General features: G+C 43.6%; 1 protein-coding gene across 3 annotated transcripts in view; it reads left to right on the top strand.

Annotated features, from left to right (window-relative positions):
• Positions 1-3,259: 3,259 nt before the first annotated feature.
• LOC137347912 (phosphoethanolamine/phosphocholine phosphatase-like) overlaps positions 3,260-10,875 on the top strand; it is a 46,103-nt gene continuing 38,487 nt past the window's right edge. For all 3 annotated transcript variants that reach the window (XM_068012960.1, XM_068012958.1, XM_068012959.1), the window contains exon 1: positions 3,260-3,403. The gene's annotated coding sequence lies outside the window, so the exon portion shown is untranslated. The remainder of the gene's footprint in view (positions 3,404-10,875) is intronic.

Below are 10,875 nucleotides of genomic sequence, written 5' to 3'. Positions count from 1 at the left end.
CCTGAATTAAACTTTAAAAACAGAAAAAAGAACTGATAAAAGATAACTGCTAGCAACTAAAATGCTGTCATCCCCAGAATAAACCTAAGTGAACCTTTTGTTATATCCCTTCTAAGGCAACTATATCCTTCCTTAAGTACAGAGACCAAAGTTGTACACAGTACTCTGGGTGTGTTCTCATTAAAGCCCTGTACAATTACAGCAAGACTTCCTTACTCTTCTACTCCAACTCCCTTGCAATAAAGGCCAGCATACAATTTGCATCTAAATACCTTACATTCCATTGTATGGAGGCGGAGACATGAGGTCTGGTTAGTCCCCATCCAGAACAATGGCCTTAGAATTTTGAATGGGCTACCTGTCCTGCCTTCATTAACAAGACATTAAAGGAAATCCTGGAACATTAACACTGGTGGAGATGGACCACTCAAAGGGTAATCACTGGAACAATGGGATCCTGAAAGAGATTGGAATTCTTAGACATGATCTAATTAAGTTGCAAGAGAGTGAATACACTGGGCCATCATGTTACAGACTGACCATCTGTGTGAAACTAGCTGTCTTTCTGCAGGCAGACAAGCTAAAGGCCTGCTCGGTCTGCATGAAAAAACCCGACAGAACCACATTCGACCCAGCCCATCCTTCCATTTTTTTCCCGCGCCCAACCCGACCATCAGTTAACTTACCTTCCATTTTTCACTTTGTTTTTGATCTGCACAATCTTAAAATAACTGTAACAAAACCACCTTTCTAGTCAAAAAATTACATTAACAGTGGAACCACTTACCTGTGCAGCGTGTCCGACCTGACCCCGAATGCAAAGTGCAACCCAACCTGACATATCATCGGGTCCCGTCGGGTTCGGGTCAGGTAGCAGGCCTTTAAGACAAGCAACTGAGATTAACCAGTTAAGGACCCAAGTGGGGGTCTCTCTCTCTCTCTCTCTCTCTGTCTCTCTCTCCAGACCACCTTGCAAGTTCAAACCTTGCCTGCTGGCTGTAACCATCCAAGCCTATCATTGCTGCAGACAGAGACCCCATGAAAATAACCTTCGGCATCACTGTCTCCAAGAAAACCATGAACCAGCTGGCCACATCCTCAAACCAGAAACCTCAGAACCACTGTGTTCAGCCAGAAGGCAACTGAGTTACCAAACACCACAGACTATTTTAATGCTCCGGACTCTAATCCAACCAATCTATTCTTCCCCACTCTGTAACCTATTTGTGTGTGTGTGTGTGAATGTTGGAGCATAGTTTATTATTTTACTTAGATTGGTTTTAAGTATATTAAAACTCTTTGTTGTTTAAACCAAAGAAAACCTGTCCAATTGGTTCTTTTATGTTCTGAGCATGTAAGTGGTTAAACACAGACTGAAATGGTAAGCATGTTGTTGCGAGGATTTTTTTTGTATTAAAACATAGGATTCTGTGCTTTCAAAAACTGAAAAAGGATTTCAGTGGACATTGAGTGGACACCTGCAAATAGTTGAACTTTATCGATATTTTGAAAGGAAGTTCAACAAAAGCTGAACTGGCAAACAAGGACTGGAATGCAGGTAATTTTAAGGAAACCAGCAGGGGGTTGACCTCAGAGCTACCCTCTGTTATGACAAGAGAAAATTTATGACTGGGCATGTGACCTGTTTCAAGAAGATTTTGATTTGAGTTTGGAACTTTAAAAAGCCAGTGAATTTGGACAAAATGCAATTTGAAATTTGATTTTTGACCTGCCTGGAGATCCGAAGAAGACTCAGAAAAAGTGTTACCTTTCTGTAAAGGAATGCTACATCTCTCGAGAAAGAACCCTGTATTTCAAATGTGGCAGATTCCTATTGCCTCCTATCTCTGAAGAATCCCTGCAACAAGCTGGACTATTGACTCCAGGGTTTAAGAAATTCTGAATATTGCTAGAAACCTTTTACTGCTGCTGTAAAACATAAGATCCTTGTTACTGCACATCTGATGGAAGACCTATGTGAAGCCTTCTCCTGTTGAAGTTCTTTGAACCCTACCCAACACAGACTGTTCATCAACCTTGCCTGGAAAGATTTTGAGGGGCATCCAACTATTTGACTTTGGGACACCTCGCCAAACCAAAGAACATCCTTCCAGATCATGACAGTCTAAGTTTTTTTTTTATTATTCCTTTGATGCCTATGAAACAACTGTAAACCAAAATCCCTTTTTTCCCAGTTAACTGTTTTTTGGATGTGTGTGTGCATGAGGGCTAGGGAAAATAAGGAGCTTTAATATCTAAATTCGTATATAGATATACATCATTATTGGTTAAGACTTGTTTTTTTAATAAACCATTAACTTGGTTGTTGATTAAAGAAACCTGGTTGGTGTGCTTTATTCAGCGACAAATCGAGTATCTAATAAAAACAAGAAATGCTGGAAATAGAGTCATAGAGTCCTAACCACCTTATCTACCTGTGCTGCTGCCTTCAGTGATCTACGGACAAGTACACCAAGGTCCCTCTGACCCGCTGTATTTCCTAGTGTCCTACCATCCATTGTGTATTCCCTTGCCTTGTTTGTCCTCCCAAAATGCATCACCTCACACTTCTCAGGATTAAATTCCATTTACCACAGCTCTGCCGATCTATATCATCCCAAATTGTGGGACTGAATTAACAGTGCACTCCTCCCACCTGGGTGGTAACAATATCCACTTTTTAAAAGAAATAAACCCTGTTGCAGTCAAACAAGGAGAGGGACAAGAGGGGAGCCTTTCAACCCCTCCTCACCTGACCATATCAGAGTGAGGAGAGAAATTCAGGAAAATGGCCTTTTGTAGAACAACTACGTGCTTTGCCACAGCGAGTAATTGAAGATGATACCATCGCTTCTTTGAAGAATTAGATAAGTATCTGAAGTAGAAAGACTGAGCCGTGCGATTGGTTTTGGATTGCTACAGGAAAGCACTTCCGCGGATGATCTAAAAACGTCAATGGTAGGAGTAAGAGTTACAGAATTGAAACGAGTGAGACAGATTGCAAGCCCATTAAAACACAAGCTGCTCTGTTTCAAGTGAATTGTCAAACTAGAAGATTAACAGGATTGTAAGGAACAAATTAAACCTCCCCAGTGCTCCTGAGTTTCGCTAGCAGCAGAAAGGGTGGTCAAATCCCGCGAGCTTCATCTTCACCAGCCCCTGTCTCCAAATAAAGCTGCCGAGTTCTCTATTGGTTATGTCCTTGGTGGTGTCACAAAGGAAACTCCTCCTATTGAATAGGCAGTTTCCTAGAAACCTGCTTCCTGGAAACATAACTAATATTTTAGCAGGCACTTACCAGCTTGGCAGGGCTTCAGCACTGGGGGCAACCTTTAATGCCATAGTGTTTTGTTTTCACTCTCCAACCGCTGCGGTTGCACCCAGGTTCTCCCTTTGAATACGGGTAAGTGATATCTGCTTCGGGGACGCGCAGGGAAGAAGCAGCGATTATTGGTGAATTAAAACTTGTTTTATGTCTTCCTTTGTTTTAATGAAACTCCAGCTGAGGTCATTTAAAAAGGATCCCAGCCGGATCCCAGCTTCTTTTGGTCCGCGGAAGGACTTGCTGATAAAGATATTTGTTGATTTGCAAATAAATCCTTGGCTGATTGGATTCGAGGTCAATTGGCAAAACGGGGGATTTAAAGTTTTTGTCTTCAAGGCGAACCTGACCCGACCTTTGTACGGAGATTTGTTGTGTAGCAGTTACCATGATTTCGTGCAACGTCTGCCGATTCATTCTTAGCCAACAATAATAAATAGCATCTTCTTTTTCCCCCCTTGAAATATAGCATTTTAACAGTTGGTATCAGCAGTGAATTGACGAAGCGCCGATATTTTTTAATATTTAGTGAGTCACTTCGTTATGTCTTTCTAGCTAATTTTGCTTTTTTTAAAAAAAATAGACGCGCGTCCAGTGCCAATGGCAATGTCAATAGCGTGTTCTGCAGAGCAAACTGCGCAGATGTCAGCTCAATGAACAACGCTAACAGTCTCGACACTGCCAAACGCTAATTCTATTTTAATATTTTTCATGACACAAAATAACCTTCCGTCAACTCCGCTGTGCGAAGGCAGATTAGTGCGATGGTGAACTCCCAGCACTGGTTTCATGCTCAATAAAGGGTTTCTGCAGGCAACGCAGAGGTCGATGTGCAGACGTCGGTTCAGCTTTTCACAATTCACATCGCTAATAATCCCCATATCTTCGAAACCCCAACATTAACAGCCCTCAGCCCTAAACCGCCCCTCCCCACCCCCAACCCGAGATGGGTGTAGGATGCAGTATCAGTAATCCATGTTACATCATCGCGGATAGAAAACCATTGTGATGTCCATATGAGTTTATTGTGAATGCAGAAAGGCTACGGTGTCAAAATTGAAGTGGCAGCGGATACCATCACTGATGGCCTCTGAGTTGCTGATTCTTTAGGTACGTTCTAAATCGTCAGTATTGTCTATTTCCTTCTCTGTGTCTCTGTCTTCCCCATCAGTTTTTCTTTTCTCATTCATGAGATATGGGTGCCACTGGCAATGCCAGCATTTATTGCTCATCCTTAGTTGCCCTTGAAGGTGGTGCTGAATCACCTTGACAGTGCTGTTAGGGAGGGAGTTCTAGGATTTTGACCCAGCAACAACGAATTTTTTAGTTTAGTTTCGAGATACAGCACTGAAACAGGCCCTTCGGCCCATTGAGTCTGTGCCGACCATCAACCACCCACTTATACTAATCCTACACTAATCCCATATCCCTACCACATCCCCACCTGTCCCTGTATTTCCCTACCACCTACCTATACTAGGGGCAATTTATAATGGCCAATTAACCTATCAACCTGCAAGTCTTTGGCATGTGGGAGGAAACCGGAGCACCCGGAGGAAACCCACGCAGACACAGGGAGAACTTGCAAACTCCACACAGGCAGTACCCAGAATTGAACCCGGGTCACTGGAGCTGTGAGGCTGCAGTGCTAACCACTGCGCCACTGTGGTATATTTCCAAGTCAGGATGGCATGTGAATTGGAGGTGGTGGTGTTCCAATGCACCTCCTGCCCTTGTCCTTCCATGATTAGAGGTTGCAGGTTTGGGATTTGCTGCAGTACGTCTTGTAGATGGTGCACATTGTACCCGTGGTGAGCCGGTGGTGGAAGGAGTGAATGTCCAAGGTGGTGGATGAGTTGCCAATCAAGCTTTGTTTTGGATGTATGGAGTTTGTCGAGTGTTGTTAGAGCTGCACTCATCCAGGCAAGTGAAAAATATTCTATCAGATGCCTGACTTGCACCTTGTAGGTGGTGGAAAGATATTCATAAGTCAGTAGCTGAGTTACTCACTGCAGAATAGTGACCTCCTCTTGTGGCCATAGTATTTAAACCATGTAAAAATTAGTTTATGGTTGATTATAAGATTTTCATGACGCAAAATAATTTTCGATCAGCTCCATTGTGCTCATTGGTAGATTAGTGCCCTTCAGGCTTTGGTTCAATGCATGATGGGCAAGAATGCTTGACTTTGGTTTATGTGCAGTTGTATTCATACAATAAAGCTCTAACTGTTTTCTTTTTTGTTTGTAGTGGTTTATCACATCTCTTTAAAAACATTTCAAAGCACAAATGACTATTGTGTAGGCAAACATAGCAGCCATTTGCAAACAGCGAAATATCATAAACTACAATGAAGTGCCTGAGCATTTTTTGTTGTTTTGGTGATGTTCATTTCGGGAAGAATGTTTACTACAACCCACAAGAATTTGTCTTTTTTTTAAAGTTGTGCAACAAGATTTTTAATGTCCAGGGACCAAAGGATAGCACTTTCAGCGGTGCAGCACTCCTTCAGTACTGCACTGAAGTTTCAGCCTGGAGTGGGCTTTAACTGACAAACTTCTAACTCAGAGGTGATAGTGCTATCAGTGAGCCAAGTTGATACTTTAGCGTAGGAGTCAAATTAAAAGTACAACAACCTGCTCACATGCTCGGTTTGGGTTCCACCAGGGCCACTCGGCTCCTGACCTCATTACAGCCTTGGTCCAAACATGGACCAGAAGAGCTGAATTCAAGAGTGATTGCTCTTGATCTCAAGGCAGCATTTGACTGAGTGTGGCATCAAGGAGCCCTACCAAATTGAAACCAATGGGAATCGGGGTGGTGGGGGGAGGGAACCCTTCACTGGTTGGAGTCATACCTAGCACAAAGGAAGTTGGTTGTGGTTGTTGGAGGCCAATCATCTCAGCCCCAGTACATTGCTGCAGGAGGTCCACAGGATACTGTGCGAGGCATCTTCAGCTGCTTCATCAGTGACCTTCCCTCCATCATAAGGTCAGAAGTGGGGATGTTTGCTGATGATTGTACAATGTTCAGTACCATTCACAACTCCTCAGATACTGAAGCAGTTTGTATCCATACGCAGCAAGACCTGGACAACATTCAGGCTTGTGCTGATGTGTGGCACGAATGTTACTTGCCACTTAAGTGCCAGGCAATGACTGTCTCCAAGAAGAGAGAGTCTAACCATCTCCTATTGACATACAACGGCATTATCATTGCTAAATCCCTCACCTTCAACATCCTGGGAGTTACCATTGACCCAAAACTGAACTACAGCAGCCACACAAATACTGTGGCTACAAGAGCAGGTCAGAGGTTGGGAATTCTGTGGTGAGTACCTCATCTCCTGTCTCCGCAAATCCTGCCCACCATCTACAAGGCACAAGCCAGGAGTGTGATGGAATACTCTCCACTTGCCTGGATGAGTGCGCCTCCAACAGCACTCAGGTAGCTTGACACCATCCAGGACAAAGCCGCCCACTTGATCTGCACCACTGTAAACATTCATCCCTTGCACCACCGACGCAGCAGTTCAAGAGGTGGCTCACCACCACCTTCTCAAGGGTAATTAGGGATGGACAACAACTGCTGGCCTTGCCAGCGATGCATACATACCATGAAATGAATAATAAAAAAAATCAGGCCCAAAACTTTTGATTTTAACTTTAAAAGGCTGCAATAATATTTTCACACATCTTAAAATTGCTAAGTTTATAATTTTCTATTTACTGTGCTTCATAATATTTTATTTGAGTTGCCTTGGCTTTGATGACCCTCGACAACATTTATTATTGTGGCTGTTGTTCTATCCTTTTCCCTCCACTTCTTTCTTCCCAGGCATATTTAATGACAGGAAACAGTGATGAAGAGCTATTTTTTCGAAAAGCTTTCTCCAGTTAAGTGATTTTAAATGTGGAACTAGCATGTTTGCACAATGATGCTGTACAAGTTTAGTTGCCAAAAATGCAGATAACTGATGAGATTTGATTTCACACAGCCCATAAAGTTCTGAAGACATTTTTGATATATTTTAATTACATAGCCTATAAGGAAGTTGCTATTATTATGCACCTGTTGTCCTTGCACAATTGAAACATATTGTAAAAGCTGAGTTTGTCAATGCCACTTTCCACTGCAGAATGTTCCCATTGAAGTTTCCTGATCTGGAATTGTAAATAGCTGCACCTTCTTAATAAAGTTGATTGCTTTTCTGAAAAAAATGCTGTCAAGGCTGATCCATCCAAGGTTCAATATGCCACTGACTCAACAGTTTTGCATATCAGGAGTGTGTACGTGGAATTTCTCTGTAATCCAGAACAATTTATTTCCAATAAACATATAGCAATGGTCTAAGAAAGTATGTTGCTGCAAATAGCTTTTCCTTAAATACCAATTAGCATTGCACTGCATGTCTTTGATGCTCCATAGAATGGAAAGACTCTATGGCATTTTCAGTCAAAATGCTAACTTAAGATTCCACACAGTTTGTAATATATGAAATAAGATATTAGGTGAGTGAAGTGAACAAATATGTTTCTTATTCAGATGAAGTTCTCTAATTTTGTCTAATGGTATCTGAACCCTATATTTAGCCAAAAGACCTGTAAATATTACTCCATATATATTGGGTATTAAACTAAAAGCTGCTTGTTTCAATTCCAACACCCATCACAAAGAAAGTTACGTAGTTAGTGTGTCTTTAAAATAAGTTGGTGTTTGTCAATTGGTCGTCTTTCATTTAACCCTAACCCTGTTGACAATTTCAGGAAATTTCAATTTTCCTGGTCAAACCTGTTGTTTTTTGAAATTACAACTTGGGCTCAATGAAACTGCAATAAATATTACAGTCGTAATGTTGTGCAAATGTCAGCAGCTAGTACTTGCAAATAAAATGTTTTATCACCACTACCTTTGCTCTTCTCTTATCTACTTGTTTTTACTTTCTAATTTCAGTGTTAACTTTTTTTAATGTTTAATTTGGATAATTACTTTTTCCAAATAACACAAAACTTGGAAAAGTGGTAAACCATGAATAGGATAGTGACAGCTTTCTGGAGGACATTGACAGACTGTTGAAATGGGCAGACACATGACAGATGACATTTAATGCAGAGAAGAAGGAGGAATGGTGAAGAGAGGCCACCTAATTAAATGCAACAATTTTGAAGGGGTACAGGAACAGGTAGACCTGGGGGTTCAGGTAAGCACAAAGCTTTGAATATGGCAGGACAAGTTGAGAAAAAGAATAAGGGCCTCATCTGGTGTACAATTCTGGGCACACTTTAGAAAGATGACAAGACCTTGGAGAGGGTGCAGAGGAGATTTACTAGAATGGTACCAGGAATGAGGACTTCAGTTACTTGGAGAGACTACAAAAGCTGGGATTGTTCTCCCTGTAGTGGGTAGCACTCTCATCAGAGGGCTGTGGATTGAAAGTCCAGAGACATGAGCCCAACAATTTAGGCTGACACTTCCAATGCAGGACTGAGGGAGTGTTGTACTATTGGAGATGCCTTCTTTCAGATGAGATGCCAAACCAAGGCTCGGCCTGCCCTCTCAGATGGACATAGAAGATCGCATGGCACTATTTTGCGAGGGTCAGGGGAGTTTTCCCTGGTGTTCGGGCCAATTTTTTATCCCTCAATTAACACTCCTCAAAGATTTTCTTGTCATTATGACATTGCTGTGGGTGGGAGCTGGCTGTGAAGAAATTGGCTGCTGCATTTCCTGCATTGCAACAATGACTAAACTTCAAAAGAACTTCATTAGCTGTAAAGCACTTTGGGGTATCCCGAGGTTAGCAGTGTGCTATGGTCAGCACTCAGGGATATGGTCAGTACTGAGGCATGGCCAGCAGTGAGGTATGGCACTGTATAAATGCACATTTTTTTCAGAATAGAGAAGGTTAAGGGAAGTTTTAATAGAGGTGTTGAAAATTATGAACAGAATGTATAGGGAGAAAATGTTTCAACTGGCAGTTGTGTTGATAACCAGAGAACACAGATTAAAGATAATTGGCAAAAGGACCAGGTGGCAAATTAAGCAAATAAATGTTTATGTGGCAAGTTGTTATGATCTGGAATGCACAACCTGAAGGTTGGAGTAAGCAGATTCAATAGTAACTTTCAAAAAGGAATTGCATACCTATAAATGAAAAGGAAATATTTACTGCTGTATATGAAGGGCATGAAACAGCAGGTGTGTGAGTCTAATTGGATAGCTCTCAAAGGGCATGATGGCCTTATTCTGTGCTGCAACAGTCTATGGGCTGTAAGCTCCCTAGGAAGCTCCCTTGCTGTTCAATTCTATCCATGGCCATCTGCTCCATTCTTAGTGTTTTCTCCCCCAATCTACCCTCTTAAAGTGTTTAAACTCCCCTGGCTCTTTAATCAGTTCATTTTAGCCCTAACTACAAGCTAACAGCTAGTTTATGTTACCTGGGCCCACTGCCCTCCCCCAGCCATACCTGCTCTTTGTTTTCTCAATGAAATTGATCGCAGTCCGGATGAAACTGAAAAGTACAGCTGGTGATGCTTTGATCTCCGATCCTGCTGTCTTCACCGTCCAGAGTGTCCGCGGCCACGGCGTGCGGTAAGTTCATTGAAGAGAAGAAGGAGCAGCGGGACCCTAGGGAAGCCTTGCGAAAAGGTGCCCCGAACACCCAAAAAGCCACGAACGGCTCCTCGGCCGCAACTTCAAAGCGCCAGCGGGAGATGGCTCGGAGAGCATCTGCAGCGCACTGTCGGCAATGCTGGTACCGGCACCCGAGGATGTCACTCACATTATGAAGGACGCGGACGAGATTTCCAGGCGTCGATGGTGGGAACTGAGGAAATGTCTTATTACCTGCACTCCCTTTCCCCCCCCACTTCCACCCCCCCCTTCCCCTTCCCAGCTCCACTCTCTCAGCTCACAACCCCCCTGCAACCCCCTCCCTCCTCACAACCCCTTCCCAGCCCCCCCTCGCACCATCTTCCCCCTGCACCCCCTTCCCTCCACCCCTCCCCCTTACACCCCCTCCTCCCACCGGCATCATCCTACACCTGTGTAGGGGCCCTAACAACCCCACTGCCTTGTGGGCGTCTCAGGAGAGACCAAGGCTAAGGGAGTAAACCCTAACAGAAAATCCGGAGCAGAACCCCGTAGGCGGTCATGTGTCACCTTTGGCATGTTTCCGGCAGTTCCTGTAGCCATACCGGTGCCAAACGTCATGCTCTGCACTCCTTTGGACCCTACCAAAAAGGCCGAGGGGGGGGTTTTGACGATTGGGCAACTCTCAACCTCCATACATTCGCCCAGCCATGCGCCATGGAGAGGTCACTCCATAGTTGCCTCACAGCGACTGAAACAACACGGAAGGCAGCAGTTACGGGTTATAAGTCCAGCTAAATTGGCGTAGAGATTGGGCGCCACGGGTTGCCTTTGTCGGTGGGAGAGGTCATCGCACCTCACTGGACAGCTACCGCCCGCCTCAAACCGGGAAGCCCCCGGTCAATAAGGTTCTGTCCCGCCACAGTCCACCTGCTTCAACGGGTGCTTGGAGCTCAGGGTCA

This window comes from Heterodontus francisci, chromosome 33 (assembly GCF_036365525.1).
Source record: "Heterodontus francisci isolate sHetFra1 chromosome 33, sHetFra1.hap1, whole genome shotgun sequence".
Lineage (NCBI taxonomy): Eukaryota > Metazoa > Chordata > Chondrichthyes > Heterodontiformes > Heterodontidae > Heterodontus > Heterodontus francisci.
Note: the sequence above shows the minus strand (reverse complement) of the source record. Positions and strands in the feature narration are given on the sequence as shown.